We start from the raw sequence: 21,378 nt of genomic DNA, 5'->3' as shown, positions 1-21,378 counted from the left end.
AATTATTCCATTACTTTTTAATTCACTGTCACTCCGTTTCTCCTGGCATGGACATAATATAACCAGATTCTTGTCTAAGCCATAATTGGAACAACTTGTAGCCTAGGTTACAAGATTACTTGTTCTTTTCTGAAATCGCATGAGTCAGGACCCTGCTGTCTTTAATTCTTGTAGCATTCTGGTTTTCAAATCCCTCTAGAATGTTCCCTTCAGTTCTGCTCATAATAATCTACAGCTTTTGTAGCTCAGCGTTTCCATATCTTCCAGATTCCTTCAGTAAACCACTTCTAAAGACCTGAGAGCGACATTATCTGATTTATCACAATAGCTCTATCTCTCAGCATCAAATTTTGTCTTCTTTATGCTGCTAATTTCTTTGACAAAATACTTGACCAAAGTAACGTAATGGAGAAAGGACTGATTTTGATTTATAGTTTGAAGGCGCAGTCCATTATGGTGAAGATGGTAGTTTGAGAGGCAGCTGGCCACATTTCATCGAGAGTCAAGAACACAGAGAGGAAGCTGGTATTCAGCTGTTTGATTTTTCTTCGTTATTCATGTGTGGAACCATCTCTGTGCACTGATGCTAGAAAAGCAATGTAGCATAAGACAAAAAGAAGCTCGTGTGAGTTCTGTATCAGACTTCAGATACTTGTTAAATAGTACTCAGTAATTCGCTTTGAGAATTTTGCAGATCACAGAAATTACATTGTGTCTAATTCTGCATTGATTGAAAGGCTAGTAGAAGATTTGACCACTGAGGTCAAATCACAGATGCCCTTGTTATCTTAGTAAACCAACTCTCATGAACTCTTACAGAAAAGGAAAGTAAAGAAAAAAAAACCAACGTCATCAAAATTGTGTACATATATCTAAAGCAGGCAGAAAATCTTGGCTCTGCCAAGGCCTCAGCTAGGTCAGCACTGATGATGCTGCCTTCTTGAATTGCTGTCCACTTACCTGTTCACCATATGGCACCAGAGGCCTATGTATCACCCCTGCAGCTCAAGCAGGCCTGAGACTCCATTTAAACCTGTGTCTCTACAGCTTGCCTCTTCAGTAGCTTTGCCTCTAGCAGTGATCCAGCAGGTTTCACTATTAAATCCCTACAGTGTGACCATACTTTGGGACACACACATACACACACACACACACACACACACACACACACACACACACACACACAAACACACACAAAGAAGCTATTTCTCAACAACCAAGTTTTAAGGGAAATCAGAAATATTAGCCAACATAAGTTGCTTACATTGTGAATTTATTATTCAATACATTCTACTAATTGTATCAACAGATAATATCTCTCTGTGTGTGGTGGCTATTTTTGATTGTACTCTACATCTGAAACCAAAACCCAAGTGTCATGGAATACCTGTGAGGAATAAAATCATGTGAAGTGGGAAAATTCACTCACCTTAAATCTAGGTCTTTTGTTGTAGGGAAACATGCCTTACCTCTGTGTCATACCTTCGGTGGCAGGCTACTTAAAGGATATGGAAGAAGAGAGCACTTACTCATTGCCTACTTGGCCTCACTATCATTCCTTCACTGATCTTGGAGCTTATTTCTTTGGGATTCCAGTATATACTGAAGACTAGCTGAGATATCCAGCATCATTGACTGGATATAGTATTATTCCACTTTCTTTCAGTGGATAGCCATTGTTGGATTAGCTGGCCCACAGCCTACAAGTAACTAATACATCCACTATATACAGAGATATATTCAGTCTACAAGCTCTGTTCCTCTACAGAACCCTTATTAATACACTGTTTGTTCTTTACTGAGGCAGCCCCTAAATAGAAATTAAGCCCATAAAAAAAGGTCAAATTGGAGCTTATACAACTTCAAATGCCATGGTAATGCCCACTTTGATGAAGTCAATGGAACAGGATGTCTAAGGCACACATAAGGTACATACTGCTCATCATTCAGTGCTGCCATGTCTCTATACCTTTGGAATCATCTCCTTCTCCTTCTCCTTCTCTCTCCTTCTCCTTCTCCTTCTCCTTCTCCTTCTCCTTCTCCTTCTTCTTCTTCTTCTTCTTCTTCTTCTTCTTCTTCTTCTTCTTCTTCTTCTTCTTCTTCTTCTTCCTCTTCATCTTCTTCTTCTTCTTCCTAAATACATCCAATTGATCAGTAGTAACTCTTTTAATAGATTATTATAAATAAAAGTTTTTCAGTAATATGTACAGAATATGATTCCTAAAGTTTTGAAGGCATCATATTTTTCTCAAACTTTAAAATTCAAGTTAAAACACTTATAATTTTTCATTGTAAATTCATTTAACACGTGGATTAGTTACTCTTGTAGTCTCCCTAATATTATTCCTATGTCAAAGGCACCCCTAACTAACTTTAATAACCAGCTTAGATATCCAAAGATAAAATACAAACTGTTATCAGAAATTTAAAGAACCATATAAAACAACGACTCTTTGGTAATTTGAAAGAGAATATGATCCATTGGTTCACATATTTGAATACTTGGTCCTCAGTTGGTAGAACTGTTTAGGAAGGATTAGGGAGGTATTTAAGGAGGTGTGACTCTGAGGGCAGGGATTGAGGTTTCAGAATTCTCATGATATTTCCAGTGTGCTGCTTTCTGCCTTATGCCTATAGATCGATATGTGAGTTCTTAACTCTTTCTTATTCTATGCCATTGCTCCAGTATCACAAAATCACAGATTAACAGACTATATTCCAGGTTAGAACCTCTGAAACTAAAAGCCCAATTAAATGCTTTCTTTTGAAACTAGCCTTGGCCATGGTGTTCTGTCACATCAATAGAAGAACAGCTAAGAGAGAAGTTAGTACTAAGGAATGGGCTATTGCTGTAACAGACCTGACCATGCTGGGTGTTTTGTTTTTATTTTGTTTTGTTTGATGGAATGTGTGGAAAAATTTTGGACTTTGGACTAGAAAATCAGTAGAACACTGATCAGCAGAAAATAAATGGTCCATCATAATAAGAGCATAGAAGACAGTATTTCCAAGAGCTATGTGGCTTGCAGAGGCCCAGCTCAAGAGATTTTAAGAGATAATACTAGTCTGGTCTAGAGAACATTCTTATGACATTTTGTCACAGAATGTGGCTGCTTTTTGTTCTTGTCATAATTTCTATATCTTTCCTGAAGTTACACTACTATCAGTGATCTGTGACAGATTTTAATTTTTCTTCTGCCTCTGTACTCTTCAGTCTCTGCAAATATGTGTTGTGTTTACCATGCGTTCATTAAAGAATCTCATCTTTGTTACTCATTATTTTTCTTGTTCCCTTGACTTCAAAGATAAGCCAAACTATTACTCAAAGTTTTCTTTTTCTGAGTGCATCTTAAAAACAAGATGCTTTTTCGCACTCATAGTCAAATGTGGAAAATGTGCAGAAAAGAAGATTTGGCTTTTGATCTTGGCCAACACCTTAAAAAGGCTCTGGAAGTGTATGTTGTTCAAAAGATGTCGTTTTTCACTATCTAGATTGGTTAGTTGTTCAAAAGATGTCATTTTTCACTATCTAGATTGGTTATTTCAAGACATTTCAAAATTATTTCATAGCTGGAATGACTTAGTGAAAAAAATGAAAGGACTTCACTACTTTGATCATAGTAAGGGAAACAGAACTGGATGGTTACCTAAGAAGACCAAGATTGGCATAACTATGAATTCTGAATAGAATGATGTGCACGCCCACTCACACACACAGGAAAAAGAATTAACAAAATCAAAGCTACTTCCAACTCGGGCAACAAGGATATTGACTTAGTAATTAACTTTCAACTTGGGAAGTTGAGGCAGAGAATTGAGGGCTCAAGATACATGTTATTTCTAGGCTAGGCTGGGCTGAGACAAAGCCTTGTCTCAACAAACTAAAAGAAAGAAAGAGTGTCATGAATGCAAAGGTTGTTTGTAAGAACTAGAATAATAAACTAAGCAAAAATCCCAAAGGAAGGATTCAGTCAAAAAGAAATTAAAGTTTTCTCCTCCCTATAAAGGTCATTAGGTACTGGGAAGAATTAATGAGGATATTTAAAAGTTAAAGAGGCATTTTCACCCTTCAGTGTTTTCGCTAACAGGAGAGACACCAACATTTATGATCTGGAATAAACAGAGGAAAAAATGTTGAATTCTCTAGTTCTTAAGACATTTCTAATGACACAGGCCCAGAGACAAGAAGATTACAATGAACTCACACATGAAAAAGGAAAGACACATATTGTGGTTTGAAGAAGAATGACCTCCACAGGCTCATATATTTTATTGCTTATTCATCAGGGAGTGGCAGTATTTAAAAAAGATTAGTAGCTGTGTCCTTGATGGAGTAGATGTGACCTTATTGATGGCAGTATGTCATTGGGCATGGGCTTGAGGTTTCAAAAGTCCACTCCAGGCCCCATGCCTTTCTCTACGAGTATAACTCTCAATTAATTCTCCAGCACCATATCTACCATGCTAATAACCATAGCTGTGGTAATAATGAACTAGACCTCTGAATCTGTAAGCAAGTCCCCAATTAAATGTTTTCTGAGTGGCCTTGATCACTGTATCTCTCCATAACAATGCAATGGTGACTAAGACAATGCACTAAGAAATTAAAAGTTGGATCAGATACTAGAGTGCTATTAAACTAACAGTATTTTAGATTTATAGAAAAACTTAACTTTTTTGAGGATATAATTACATTTCCCACTTTGCTTTCCTTCAGCCAAACCCTCACATATAGCATTCCCATATTCTCCACAGTTGAGTGGAGAGTGTGATATGACTTTCTCATATACTATGGTGCCTCACATTTGACCATGTTCCCTGGAGGGGGAGACCTGGTGGCACTCAGAGGAAGGACAGCAGGTAGCCAAGAAGAGACTTGATACCCTATGAGCATATACAGGGGGAGGAAATCCCCCTCAGGAACAGTCATAGGGGAGGGGAATAATGGGAAAATGGGGGGGGGGAGGAATGGGAGGATACAAGGGATGGGATAACCATTGAGATGTAACAAGAATAAATTAATAAAAAAAAAAAAAAGAAAACAGTAGTTACTAGCTACAACCAGAAAAAAAAAAAAAAAAAAAAAAAAAAAAAAGAAATTTGTGACCTCTCTTATTTAATATTACTATTTGCCTATGTTTATACACACATATTTTTTTCTAAGTATAAACTTTTCAGAGTGTATAATGTTACTTATGTGTATATTTTCAGGCCTGGACAAACACTTGGTGTAGTCTAGGTAATCGCTTGTAAATCTCACAATGAAAGCATAATTTCCTGGTAAAATTCTTCAGACATTTACTGATAAAAATATCAAAATTACTTAAGCTTCAAATTTTAATAATTTAATTTAACAAAAAGGGGAGCAAATTGAGAACAAGAGTGAAAGTGAGCACAATTTAAACACAATCTTAAAAAAGTTTTCTTGCTAATGTTTTATTTTTACTTCTTTTTGTTAAAGTATATTTCTGGGGGGTCTATAGAGAAAAGAGAATCTCACGCTTCAATTTATTTGTTTAAAATACTTTAAAGACAATCACATCATTGTCCTAGAGGTGAAAAACCCTGCTTCGTTGTTGGCTCAAACCTTTCATCCATCCAATACACTAACAATATTATTCTTGGCAGAGATAAAATGAATTTTAAATCTTGTTTCCATAAACCACTTATAAGTATAACCAATTCTCACAAGTAGCCTTAGTTTGTATTTATAAATCCTTTAGAGACAGATTTCTTACTCTATCTCAGTTTAACCAAAATAGAAAAGAAATTGAATATCAATTTCTTCCAAAAATATTTTGTCTCTAGACACTCATAATCATATCCAATGAAGAGTTTGTGAATACAAAGTAAAACTTTTTTACAATCACTTGCCCCTTTCACATCAAACAAACTCACTGGGGACAGTGCTCGTGGCCCTCTGGAGAATGATACATAAAACTCATTGGCTAAGTTTTTTAGATTTAACCTGAGTAAATCTTAGAGAATACAAAGTGTTGGAATTCTAAGCAAGGAAAGGCTGTGAATAAAACTGACACAATTCACAGAAAGGCCACCTGCCCTTTTTGAGTAGTGACTTGTTTTATTTTACTATGGCCAAGTCCAGTTACTTCCTTTAACAGTCTGAACTTGCTGTGAAGCCAAACATGTTCTTGATAAAGAAATAATAGTGGCCAGAGTTTAATGCTAGTCCAAGGTAAGGAGAAAGGGGGATTTAACAGCCTCTAGCAATTAACGCTGCACTTTTGTCATTATATGCTTCATTTAATTATAGAGAAGTACAAAGAAGCTTGTCGCCAAATAAAAGACAAACTTCCAAACCAGCAAAGAACCAATTCCCTTAGTGAGAATGACTATAATAATCTTATATTATTTCTAACCTTGGAGATGAAGCTTTAGTTGAGAGGTTATACCTCCAACTATTATGTTTGAAGTGTAAATGACTCTCTTCAACATTTTCCCTTCAGCTTACTTGTCATTTAATTTTATGCTAATAACTATGGAAACTCACACCGAGAAGCTGTCATATGTAAAACTGCCCTGGAGTTCAACAGGGAGAGTAAAGCATATCACATTATTAAAAAATAAAAATTAAAAAAACAAAACAACAACAATTAGGCAAAAATATTAAGAAAAATGAAGCTGAGGATGGGTTGAATTGTAATAAAGTGAAATTCAAAGACTTCCAATGAGGTTGGCCCATTGTTTTCTTCATGTCCCACTCATTGAATTTTTATACCTTTACTAATTTTCAAAGGGCAGAATTTTAAGAGTGTGGTGTTTATAAAAAGCTCCTGGTCACTCTTTAACTTAGAATCATCCACTCAAAGCAAACTGTGTATAAGCTTTGCCTCAGTAGCTAGGCTAGAACACTGTGTAAGGCAGGCAGATCTCAAAGTCTCTGTTCTTATAGAAACCAGTCAGGAACACTGGAAATCACTATTTTTAAAACCGTGTTTACAATGAATTTTCTCCAATGTAACTTGTTGGTTTTATTTAAAGTCTCTTGGTCTTTTTTTTATACCAAAATTCTTTTTATTGTTGTTGTTTTGTTTTTCTTTTTATTATTTTTTCACATATACATTTACATTATTACACATATATACAATAAACTACCCACAGCAAGAAGAACCATGAAACATACAGGAATTATATGAATGCTATGATTATAATGTTTTGGCTATTTGTATTTGGCAACCTTGAAGAAAGCATCTTTCCTATCTTGGTGCATCTAAAATTCTGAATGTAAATCAATATCTATCATATCTCATCTCTCTCAACTTAAAACATCTATGTAGACCTAAAAAATCTTAACCCCTAAACAACTAAGCTCTATTGTGAAACTAAACTATCTGGTCTTCAACCCCATCAGAGACTTGACAAGGAATAAAATTAATTATCTGAGTATACAGAAGTGCAGGTTAGCAGCTTCCCAAGTGAAAAGATGACAGAGACAGTGGCTGCCTGAACAGTCACCCTAAACTCTTGATCTTAAAAGGCACAGAGTATTTTTTCTACACAGTAAAAGCAGTTTTCTTTTGTGGCAGCATTTAGCCATTGGAAAGCTTCTAACATTCAGGTCCATATTTTTGGTCAGCTTATGACAGACAAGAATGGCAACAGGTTCCTAAAGAAAGAAGCATTTGGGCTCAGGGATTTCGGGATATCAGTACATGATTTGTTTTCTCTTTTGCTAAAGAGGTAGGAAGGTGCTAAGTCATGAACAGAGTAGCAAAGAATGGGTATTAGCCTGGTGGACTGCAGAGAAAAGCTAAAGATCTGGGGACCCACTATCTCCTTCATAGTCACCCTCTCAATGGCTTGGAGTTAGTCCACTAAACCCCACCTCCTAACATTTAGGCCACCTCACTGTAGCACTGTAGGCAGACATGTTAGAATTCTGCTTCAGTCTGCCTACCTGTGATGTCATTGCCTACCTGCCATGGGGATGTGGCCCTACCCAGGCCTAGATAAAAGGACTGACCCGCCTCATGAATCTCTCTTTTAGTCTTTACCCCTTTTTCCCTTCTTCTGTCTGCCTGTCTGTCTGTTTCTCTCTCTCTCTCTCTCTCTCTCTCTCTCTCTCTCTCTCTCTCTCTCTCTCTCACATGCCCCTCCCCCTTTCCTTCTCTCTCCATACTCATTTAATAAACCTCATATATTCTAATGTCTGCTGCTTGGTACCTTATTATCTTATCTTCTTATCATTTTCTTATATAAAACATAAAAGGAAGACCAAGAGTTTCATATATACAATCTGTATGGGGACATTTCAGATTCCAACTACAGCCCACAGGCCAGTGGGTGTATAAAATAATGGCTTAATTAATGCAGTCTCTTCTTGATTCATTCAGTTTCTCTACTTCTTTTTTTTATATATATATGCAAGAAGTATTTAGGACAGCTTGAAGAGAGGAACATCTATGGTAATTGAAATCTGTGTAGTTAATAGCATAAAATAGGAAGGACATAACCAGATAGAGAAATATCACATTTTCCTCATTAAATTTTAAATTTGGATTCTAATTTTGAACAAGAAAGCACTCATTTTAAGTTATTATATAAACTATTTGCATTTCCAACTCACATTCCACCTCCCTACCTACTCTTACTTGCCATAATTGAGACCTTCATTGTTTTTCATTAGGACTGAACTGGGTTCTGAATAGATTCTTCACCCCGCAAAGATGTGGTGTATTAGAGCTACTTTACCCGCCTATGTTGATCTGTAATTCCTCTATTTTCAGTGATGTCCTGTAAAGAACATGTCAGATATTTCTGCTACAAAGTTAGGTCCTTCATAGCTAACTCTCTAGTCCCAGATCAATATAATTTAATGTCTCTATAATACTATTACCACTTCTACACATGGAATATGCAGCTTGCTTATAGAATTTTGATTATGCTTACATTAAATTGTCATCACTTTAATTGTTCTTCATGTATAATTATATATTTATGAAAACTTATTTTCCCTGAAAGTGGCTGGTAGTTAAAATACATAGTACCTTTAGGAAATGAGTGAAACTGTGCTGTTTAAAGAGGCTCACTCTGTTCTCAGAGCCCATTTTGCTATTTTGGGGTAATCTTATGAAATTGCGATAGTATTCATTAGTCTTTCTGTATTTGTACTTACATATTTGTCATTTTATTTAAATGCTAGAAAACATAGACAATCCTTTTGTGTCTTTGAAAACCTATCATAAAGAGGTCTTTGTAATTACTCACAAAGTCCAGATCTAGGGTTTTCCTTCATTAGCCCATGGAGTGCTTTGACTTGCATCAATAGCGTGTCCTGCTCACATCCCTAAGGTTGCGGTCATGGCACATATATCTTGAAGGTAACCAACAGCTCTCTAATTAGACTTAAGGTCCTCTCAACAAGAGGGAAAATATGCCTCATGGCAATGCGGAGATCGTGAAGTCATGGAGAGTCTCGGAGGAGAACCTTATTAAGTAAGCTTAACTCATAATTACATTATAAATATGTATATAGTCTCTCCTGGAAAAGATGGAGACGCCTACTAAAAATCACAACCAATAAAAATGCAGAAAGGCAGAGATTGTGTGGTGGGCAACTGAAATCTCTACAACACAACTCTTCCTCCTAAATCTCAAAGGATCATTGTAGAAGACGGAGGAGAGAGAGTTCAAGTGCCACAGGCACCACAAAGTTTGTTGTGAATGAGGTCTGACCAAGAAAAGCCTCTACCGACATGCCAAAGAAGAATGGATCTTAACTCCAAACAAATAATCTTCCTCAGGTAAGAGACCACCCCCAACTCATTGGCTATCTGACAGCAAATTGCCAGCCTTGAAATGATGTACATACAAGTAACATTATAATGGCTCATCAAGCTGCAGTTATTTAGAAATATGAATAAATATATTCTAACACCAGCGAAATATTTGAGCAAATTCTCATGAAAAATATTAGGTGCTACTTTTTGTTTGGTTTAGTTTGGTTTGGTTTGGTTTTTCTTTTTTGAAACAGGGTTTCTCTGTATAGCCTTGGCTTTTCTAGAATCACTTTGTAGACCAGGCTTACCTTGAACTCACACATATTCAGCTGTCTCTGCCTCCACGAGTGCTGGGATTATAGGCATGTATCAATGTTCATGATGATTCTTATATACTTTATTTTTACATACTTTATTTTATACAACTATATAGACTATTAAATTCAAAATGGCTGGCTGTATATAAGAAGATATGTTTGTTGGTAAGTTAGGCGATGGCTGGCTTATTTTTAGATTTTAGTACATTGAAAAGAAGTATAAATTTATGTTAAGGTAACTCATTTTACTAATTAAGAAAAGATTTTGGGTATCTCATAAGGCTAAGGAAACTCAGATGAGAATGTGATAGATATGGCACAAATCGTATTTTAATAGGGCTAATTGATTGTCTCTATGAGCTAGAAAGGAAAAAAATGTTTCAGTGAGATATTCAGCATTAGCAAGAATCTTATCTAAATTACCTTTAAAATACTGTTTATTCTTTAACACTCATGGTACAGATATCATCAAACATGAACTATTTCACTTTGTTAGTTTTTTAAAATGTATGTTATATATAGTCTAAATGTCCTGGAGGAAACTATGTAAAACAAACATTTGACTGTCTTTAGTTTTGGAGAAAAATATCGCTGATATGCTGTCTAAAATAACAACTAAATAATAATAGCTTCAAAAAATTTACTTTCCATTTTATCAAAATTTTTGTTTTACTTTCTCTACTTAGCCTTTTAATAGGAGAAAAATGTCTCCCTTAATTCTGTTTCATTTCATCTAAAGTAGTTCAGAAAAGACATTGCCTATAAGTGTCCCTCATTAAAATGGACAGGAAATTTTATTATTTAATATTTCTTTATTAAACTTGTATGCCACATAGGTAAGACCATATAATGCATTCTATATGCCAATGAAGGGAAACATAAGAAGAACAATAATAATATTCAGAACTGTGTTCACATACACACAGACTGCTTAGGTTGAATGTGAAGAAAACAGAAAAATTTTATTCAGGCTTTTCATGCTTATTCTCATACATAATTAAAGCATACAAACAAGAGAAGTTGAGCTCATGTTGTTGCTTACCTTTTTCAACTGTTGACTTTTCTACTTTTTCTTCTTCCTTAAGGTTTTTCTTTCTTTTTTTGTAGAAAGAAAAACAATAGAAAATGAATATATCTGAAAATATATGATGGTGATGGATCATCTGTTGGGAGGAATAAACACAGGGGTGAACCCTGCGTCTGAGTTATCTTTTAACACATATCACCTTTTGTCTCATGCTCCCAGCGCTTCCTCACATCATGTATTAAGTCTTTATGTATTAGTGCATACAATGCCTAGTGTTAGATGTGCGGACTGAGGAACCATGTGTCTCCTGTTCACACTGCACTAGATGGACACATACTTGCACTTCCAATGACTGAGTCAGTGCTCATGCCCAGATAACCATGGATTCATTCTACAGCTTGTTAACTAAACCTAGTAAAGACACAACCCATAAAGATGGCTCAGAGAAAGGTCAGATGTGTGCCAGTAAGTATCTGTGCAGAACGGGCAGGCCTAGAAGTGAGTGCTGACAAGCGCAGGCAGTCACCATTCACCATAGTTTGAACCCTGGAGAAGTAGTTTCTATGACAAGCGAATGCATCCCTTCAGATGGAGTAAAACTAGGCAGACTGGATCTCTGTTAGACAGGTTTGTTGTGGCTAACCTGGACTCCCACATCCAGAAGCTGTGGCAAGACAAGAGAATCATTAAAAATCAAGAAGACACAAAAAGGCAACACACAAATTCGATCCATTCTAAAAGTGCTAGACTATTGCAAAAAAGAAAAATAAAATACTTTGGAGGCTGGGAGAATCGGATACGCTGTCAGCCAAAATTTATGAAAGCCATACATTGGAAGAAAAAGTAATGACAAGAGTTTAGTTTTCAGACCCATTTTCAAAAGCTAGATTTAACCAGAGTATAAAGAAACCATCTTGTTCAGTTGGTCTCATTTATTCTGACCAACTTACAAGAAAACAGTGCGGTCAAGGGAATGGCAATGTATTCATTAATGTGATTAGAAAAAAAAAAAAAAAAACTCGCAAAGAAGCTGGAAATAAGTATTCTACTAAGTGCATTTTTCACTGTGGCTTTGAAAAAAGAAATTATAAATTGACCTTTGATTACATAGAGATGCTGCCCCTTAATTAATTAATGCTTTATGCAGGCCATGGCAAAGCCTAATGCACTAGTCCAGTGCTAAAACCGAATGTCCCTACTGAGGAGCGTCTTCTAATCATTGTAAAATGCTCTGGCCCATTCATGTGTAGAAATGTGTGACACCCAAATGAAGTGGATTACCGTCACCTTCCCTAGGATCTTTTTTATTTTTACAGATTAGGAGAGTTACAGATATAACCATTTGTCTAGTTTCTTAACCTGAAACAGAAAAATAAATCTATCATCTATCAGACAGGGTCAAAGGTTACACCTGGTCAAGGCGCTAAGGTGGCTTCCTGGGTACTGGGAAGATTTTAATATAATCTCCCTGGACATTGACATGTCAGAGCAATAAAGCCCAGCCCTCAGACACACACGTGCGCTATGGGATGCTACACATCCCCCTCATAGATATGTGTTTGGACTTCCAGAGAATTATAACAGGAATGTGGGTCTTTCATATCAATTCTCCAAGAGTGGAAGGCTTTCTTCATGCTTTTCAGACTGAAGCACAAACCTATTTCCAATATAAAAACTGGGAAAAGTCATCATATTTGATCCTGTTCCAAACACACACTAAATATTGTACTCATGTACTCTATTTGCATTTTAATATTCTTTGTATTTTAAATAACATATAAGCATTAAAATTCAGATATATAGGACATTTTACACTCTAATCATCTACCTACTACAAATGTTAATAACTATTGTGCCACCTATCCTTCCTCTTACCCTATAGCAACTCATTATTATACAGGTTTTGAAAGACTTGTTTCTTTTAACATATCCATATTCATTATTCTATCATCAAATATGCCTCTCTAGCTAAAAATGCCATCAACTCTCATAGATTCTTAGATGTTTGGAATATGTCTTAAAATAACTTATTTCATTGTGCTTCCACAGTTCTCTAATGTTATTTATATAGAATTGGTTACGTTATTATTAGTGATGTTGAATCATCTGTTGGGTCATTGGAGAATATTGGTTTTCAAAGCTTCTCCTAAAAGCAATTACTATGCTTTATTGACCATGAGAATTAAATGAGACTTTTCAGACCATTCAAAAACACAAAAACAGTAATTCACTCTACAGTCGTATTAAATTTACCATATAGTATATTATAATGCTGAAGTGGAGGGACAAATATTATAACCATGTATATCTTGAATACTTTTCTTCTGAGGATTGATAACAATGGAGAAAGTAATAAAAGAGGCTATGGATGTTCTGTTTGCTCAAACACTGCCTGTGCCCATCCATTCTGGCTGATGACTGCTTTTAGGTAGCACATTACCACATCAGCTACAGAAGGAGAAGTTAGTGATGTAACAATATTGAAAGACCTCAGGGAAGATGAGAATAGCTCTCCTCAAAGTATTGTTGTAAATGTAGTGTGAAGAAATGTGGAAGTCTTAGGGTGTGCCCGAGTCCAGCTCCAATGGGCTCAGGGGACCTGGAGACTGAGATGTGTTATTAGCATAAGGAAGGAAATGACAACCAATTTGTTATTACAGAGATGGCCCTGAAATAACTTAAGCATCTCAGTATTTATCTTATTTCAAAGTCACAAAGCATACAATTTCAGTTTTATTTCCTCAAGTATCATCCAAGAAGCGATATGCTAACTTTCTGTGAAAGTTTATTTCACAAGTGTCCTTCTCATATGTTTTATTTCCCTTAGACAGACATTTAGCCTTAAGATCTCATAGGAGAGTTACATATATCTCTGTGGTCATTGTGGTCAATACACTGTATCATAAACATCTAGCTGGCATCCTATTATAAACTTTATAAGTTTTTATCTGAATCTACTCTAATGGTATGTACATTTCTGTCCTGCACAATCACAGCAAAGATAAGAATACTTAATCGGTTGGCACCAGAGTTGGTTGATCTTGGCCAACCTTCCTGTTTTTTGACTGCCTGAGGTTCTGGTAATTACACCAATGAGTTCTTGTTCATGAACTAATGTCCTCATATTTATGTGTATTCATTAACTTCTCCGGTCTATTCTTTGAAGAGCTGATGTCTCAGTCAAAAGATACTATGTTAAAAAAAAAAGATACTATGTTTTTTTCTGAGCATAATTATGTGCTTCAAGAGACTCTACAATATCTATTTTGTTTTTCATAAAACTTTCCTGGGTTTTGAGCTGCTTCCGGAATCATCAACGCAGCCCCATTATGTATTCCTAATAAATTGACCACAGAGTTATTAAGAGATATTTATTGTGCCATTACCATACCCATTAAAGACAGAGTGAAATAAAAAACTACACAGTGTTATATTATACTACAGGAAAGGAATCACCCCACAGCCTGTGGTAAGGAAAACAACTGAGCCTACTAATTCTGTCGCACCAATCCTTGCTAGGCATACAGGAGCTTCTTCTTGGTACTTCCCACAAAAAGAACCATCCACAAAGCACTCAGATGCCACTTAGTGGACCAGAACCATGGATTCCAGCAGGGGTGCCCACTTCCATTTCAAATGGAGATTACATAGGATGAAATTTGCCTGGAACCAGCCCTAGTGAAAAAGGGGCTGAGGTCAGAGCATAGATAGATGAAAATGAACAATCAGATTCAACATGTATGGCTCATACTAAGAGAAATAGCATTCATAGCCCAGACCCCTGATAACTCTCTTATCAGACAGGTGTGAAACTTTCTTTTAAAAGTTCTTTCTTTATTTGTGAGATTATAGTATAATCATATTGTTTTCTTCCTTTCCTTCTTTCCTTCAAAACTTTCCCATATATTCTTCCTGTCTCCTTGAAATCTATGGCCTCTTTTTACTTTAATTATTGTCACATACATATATAATCTGAGTACATAAATTCACTGGACATTAAATCAATCTTTAATCTTAACCTAGGGTACTTTTAATATTCATGCAATTAGGTATACAAATTTACACTTGTGATATATTCTTAATATCTAGTGATCGTGAAGTACTCTCTGCATAAAAGATCCTTGATTAAAATAATTATGTTAGAAGATCTATATATTTTATAAAAGTGAGTATGTATACAGCTCCTAAAAAAAGAATCAAATATTTGGCAAAGACATTGATTCTTTACACCAGTCCCAGCATCAGGATGATGCATTATTTATAGCATAATACTAATTTTACAATATGATTTTTGTGTTTATCTTTTTTAATGTAGCCTACATAAGCATAGGAACTCAAAGAATTCCTCTATTTCTGAAAAAATTACTCTGCCTTATTTACAAGATAGAAGAGGTAAGAATTTCATAGAAAAAAATATGTGTCTCCAGTACTACAAGGCTGGATTCATTCTGAAAGTTTATCTAAATGTAAATCTAATTCTTTTGCTTATAGCTGCAAAAATATATTTGTCAGAGGTAACATAAATATATATATGTGTGTGCTTTTTGATATATGATAGCATTGTTTTAATGAGCTTTAGTTTTTATGAATATTAGCTTTAATGTTCAACATAGTGAACAAGGAAAATATCATGGTACATGAATAAAACAATGTTAAATGTTTCTATAGTAAAATTCACATCTTTGTCATCATTAGCTCTACAAATCTACTACTTCTACTGTATAATTAAGAATAAGTTTGACAAGTCAAAAGCTAAAGAAAATATTAAATGTAGTATGCATTCAAGATTAAGTGAAAAACTGTATTGCATAAGTACATGTATTTGGAAATGTTGAAATAAATATATAATATAATTTTTTAAAGACAGACAAGTTTCTAGCCAAAAGGGGAAAAAATGAAACAAGTCAAAGGAAAAACAACAATCTAAATTATGGTTTGGAAGACACTGAATGTCAGGCAACAAAACAGAAAATATTGGGAAATAGCAAGCAAGAAAGATTAATTATATGAAGGTCTTGAGTGATAGTCCTGATGATATCTCCAACCCAGAACTTTTGAAGAAGACACCAGGAGAAGACAGCTTTCTGAAGGAAGCAGAACTGACTAGCCAGAGCAAGGTGCTAAAGCTTTCAGAGCTGGAGAGAAGAGAGACCCACTAAATAAAGTTCTGGAGACATTTCTGGAAACCTGCCATGATACTTAGAATACCTGAATATTATTCATTTGTGAATGCATGTGGAAATATTTTTATCAAGAGAAAGCAACATTTGAAAGTAGTAGAGTCCCCTGGAGGGGGAGACCTGGTGGCACTCAGAGGAAGGATAGCAGGTTACCAAGAAGAGACTTGATACCCTATGAGCATATAAAGGGGGAGGAAGTCCCCCTCAGGAGCAGTCATAGGGGAGGGAAGTAAGGGGAAAATGGGAGGGAGAGAAGAATGGGAGGATACAAGTGATGGGATAACCATTGAGATGTAACAAGAATAAATTAATAAAAAATTTTTAAAAAGAGAGTAGTAGAGTAAACTATGTACAATGTACACAGAAATAGCATCTGCTCTTGAGATGACTCAGAAACATTTTTAAGTCAGGAAAGAAGATGATGGGAGGGGAAAGGAGAGGAGAGGACGAGAGAAGACAGGAGACGAGAGAAGAGGAAAGGAGAGAAGGGAGAAGAGAAGAGAAATAAGAGAAGAGACAAGGAGAGGAGAAGACAGGACAGGAGAGGAGAGGACAGGAGAGAAGAGGAGAGAAGAGAAGAAGAGGAATTTCAATAAATAGTGGGAAATAGAGTACAAACTGTTCTAAAATGTCTTAACAGCAATCTGCATAAAAGGATAAACTTGCAAGAGAGCAGGACGTCAGTGTTCGGGTCATAACGTTTGTGTTGTCTACTAGCCCAGAGCGAATTAAAAAATAGGTGATGTCGAGAAAGGCAAGAAGATTTTTGCTCAGAAGTGTGCCCAGTGCCACACTGTAGAAAAGGGAGGCAAGCATAAGCCTGGACCAAATCTCCATGGATTGTTTGGGCGGAAGATAGGTTAGGCCACTGGATTCTCCTACACAGATGTCAACAAGAACAAAGGCATCACCTGGGGAGAGGATACCCTGATGGAGTATGTGGAAAATCCCAAAAAGTACATCCCTGGAACAAAGATGATCTTCACTGGAATTAAGACGAAGGGAGAGAGGGCAGACCTAATAGCTTATCTTAAAAAGGCTACCAATGAGTAATTCCATTGTTTTATTTATTACAAAACAATTGTCTCATGGCTTTTAATGTACACCATAATTTAATTCATACCCCCAAATTCAGATCACGAATGGCTAACAATGCTTTTGTTGGACAGTCCTGATTCAAGTAAAACTGACTTGCAGTAAAATGGTTATGATCTTTTTTAAAATAACAATCCAGTTGCATACATACTATCACTGTTCTCCCTTCAAGATTGGACTTACTAGTAATGCTCTACTTTCCATAAAGATTGGGGGGGGGTCACCTCAAACCTTTTAAATGGTTTTACACTTGGATTTATATAACTGGGCATATGAATATGTGTAAACACTGTGAAAATTCTTAGCTCCTTCTCAGAAACAAGAATGTTCACCTGTGTTTCAGTTTGTGTTCCCTGGCCTGTTACAGGCAGTGGCTAAACGGCTAGAAGCAACTGTTCTTAAGGATGCTGATTTATTTAGAATTCCCTATGTCAAGGATGCTGCCTTTTACCACTGAAAGACACTTCTGTGGTTTGTGTATGATGTCAAATAAAGAGTATTTAGCACACACACACACACATACACACACACACACACACATACACACAAACACACACACATACACACAAAAGGATAAACTTGCTTCCTGAGTCCCCTAACCTGGTTCCAGAATACATAATTACACTATATATCTAAGAAAATGCAAACTCATTTATAACTCATCATAAATAATAAGCATGTAAATACACTGGGAGAGGCAAAACAGAGTGAAAAGCAGTTGTCACTTGGGGAGAAATGAATCACAGTGCCTTATCAGATCACAGTAACTGCCTGCTGAAAAAGTCACACTACGTTTATGTACCTATGTGATATGCATATGTGTGTTCAAGAGCACTATTTTATTAAGCAGATTTTTGTCAGGTAAGTTAGCCCACCTACTAATTCATCAACTCATATTCATGAAATGAGTCAGCAAAGGTCCGTGTCACCCAGTAAATGAAGTGAAATCTAAATTATCTTATGAAAGCAACTTATGATTGAATATATTATTAAAATACATGTCTAATTATGAATCACTCCTAAGATCATCTATTTAAAATCTTTGAAAAACCATGTTCCTTTGGTTTAAAATGGTTTTCAATACAAGAAGCAGAAAATTATACTTTGCCAATGCCTACAGCATGCTTAGGCAGAGTCAGAAGCTTTCAAATTATAGCTGCTTCCTAAAGATTTGGGTTCTTCTTCTGTAGAGACAATTCTGAGGTAAATGGCATGGGTTTCTATTTGTGTGTCTTAAGGAAAATAGTTAATTGAAACACATTTTACTGTACTAACCATTTATCGATGTTTTTGTAGTACGGTTTTTCTTTTGCTGGGATAGTTTTAATAGCAGATAGGGTACTGTAGACTATTCCGTTGAAATATGTCATCAACAAGAGTAAACAGGTCTACATTTTAAAAACCTGTTATCTCAAAGTCATCACTGAGTAGGCACTAAATCCAGAATTACCTTGCAAGATAAAATCCAGGAAAACTGTCTTTTGACTAGTAGGTTTAAGCATTAGAATTCTCAGATAATCACACAAAGGTAGAGGGGGAATATAACAGAATCTACATTGATTACAACTTATAAAGAGTTCTTCGGATTTGTTTCTGGAACCACCATCATTTTATGAAGAGAACTAGTAGACAGAAAAAGTGTGTAGGCTGCCTGATATAACTGAAAGAAATAAAAATTGTTTAATATTAGAATTATAACTTATCAAGGTTATTTTTAAACTTAAGCTAAGGATAAGCTGTTTAGATGTGTATTAAGATGTCTAGAAAGAGTGAAATCTGTTTCTAAGATTCCAGCTATTTAAGAGAATTACCTAGAATTTGTACCAAGAATGTTGTAGAAGTAGTAAGTGGATTGTATAAAAGAATGTCAAAAACATAGCAGGGCACATAAAATTACATGGGCAAACATGCATAAATGTAAATAAAATAAAAGAACATTTTTAAGATCCAAACTTGTTTTACATTCCATAAAAATTAGAACCATCCCTAATAATAATGATAATGCTAGAAATGATGTCTTGTTAATGCTATGTATGAAAGCAGGTATGCATTAGCTATCTGTAAGAGTAGTAAAGAGAAGCACTGGAGAAAACGTTCCGTACTCCCAAAAGTTTCTTCTTAGCATTTGTTTTTTCATTTTTGTTTTTGTCTATTTTTATAACAATTACATATTTTGCATTTATGGTAGAATAAAGTAAACTTACACGGTCCGTGTTTCCTATCACAGTTACTAATAAATCCAATTCCGTCACTTTTCCTTGCTCTATGATTTACAGATGTTTATTAAAGCTTACTATCTAAAAGGAAATTTGACAAAGATAATTGAATTAAAATGATCATGCATGAAATTCCAACCTAGTTTAAACATTTGAGTCTGGGTACTTAATATGAAATCTAATAAACGTCTGAAATTTTTCAAGCCAAAGGGTGTTGTCTGCTTGGGTTCTTTAACAGTTATATTCATATTATTAGCAAAAGATTTGCAAAGGAACCACAATTCTCCAGCTTTAATGGTGTGTGTACCACTGCCCACAGCACATTGGCTGCTGAAGCACTGTCGTGTATGTTGTCTCCTACACTCTCTTTAAGACACTACAATTGACTGACATTTTTCAAACTAGGAAAAGGAGGCCATTGATCTTAACTGATTTAATCACAGAAGAGGATGAGCTAAAATTTCAGGCCAGCTTATCTTAATCATGAGCTTTAAGCGCTTTATTATAACATTATGATTACTTCCCTATATTCAGCATCAGGAAGTTATTATACATTGACTGTCATATAATAACTATGCATGTAAGTGTAAAGGACATTCTGCTGCAACAAACAGGATGACAGTATTAGTGTCTCAGTTCTCATGCAAATGTATTCATTTATAAAATTGACAGAGAAATAAAGAATACTAACTTTCATATTCGCACACATACACATGGATTATATACAAACACATTTATAATATGGATATGGCTGGTTTGTCTTTCTTTCCAGAATTCCCAATATATTGACTAAATTACATTATGAGGGCAATAGTAATGTGATTCCAAATGAGAAGGCAAAAATCTAATCAAATGCAGTATATTGCCTGATGAAACACTAGATTAATAAGAGAGGGGCAGCTTGAAGAAATAAATTAATTAGGACTTAGTTACTATCTCTTGATGTTTGTCTAGAGAGAATGGCATAGCAGTGAATCAGAGAACCCACTCAGATTGATACTGAAAGGAGATACAATAAACTAATTAACAATCACACCATCCCAGTTTTCATAATCATATTTTCACCACATAATTATACTTTCCTCTCTGTACAGTGGAGAAGTCCTTAGGTTTTTTGAACCTAGATATAGTTTGTAACAAAGGTAATGGAGAAATTTATTGAATTTATTATTTAATTCCATCATCACTAATTGAGAGTATCATTAGGAACAATGTCTAAGGACTGTTACAGGTATTGAAAACGTAAGTACAAAGTATCTAGATACTTATCTATTCTATAGAAAATGGTTGGCAAAAATTAGATAATACTGAGCAGTCATTACCACATTTGTTTGTCAGTGACATATTGGCTATTTGATCTTCTAAATATTACAAATGATGTGTGAGATGGGATCACTTTAGGTAGGAAAACTGATCACAAAGAGAATTTCACTAATTATCACTGAAGACTGATATCCCCAAATGTTTATAGTTGTATAATTTCTCACTTGTATCTTTGATACTTTTATGTGCCAGATGGCTGTGATTTGGCTGCAGTGACTCAGTCTAACAAAGTTATCAATTTGGGTAGGTAAGCCACAAAATTACTTGGTGTACCTGCAAAGGTAAAGATTAAACTCTGGAATGCATTTGGTAGCTATACCCTGTACTATGATAATATATTTGCCTTCGGAAGATTGTTTCCTTTTGGTATGTTAAATTTGGCAAATATTTCTGACTGGCTTTTTAGAAGTCTGACTCTGAAATTTTCAAATATTTCATTTTGGATCATAATTTATTGTGGAGAGGCTTATATATTTTTCT

General features: G+C 35.4%; 1 pseudogene; it reads left to right on the top strand.

Annotated features, from left to right (window-relative positions):
- Positions 1-11,464: 11,464 nt before the first annotated feature.
- LOC127204950 (cytochrome c, somatic-like) lies at positions 11,465-17,317 on the top strand (annotated as a pseudogene).
- Positions 17,318-21,378: the final 4,061 nt, after the last annotated feature.

Source organism: Acomys russatus, chromosome 21 (genome assembly GCF_903995435.1).
Source record: "Acomys russatus chromosome 21, mAcoRus1.1, whole genome shotgun sequence".
In the NCBI taxonomy this organism is placed as follows: domain Eukaryota; kingdom Metazoa; phylum Chordata; class Mammalia; order Rodentia; family Muridae; genus Acomys; species Acomys russatus.
The sequence above is the reverse complement of the archived record's forward strand: the minus strand, read 5'-3'. Positions and strand labels throughout refer to the sequence as shown.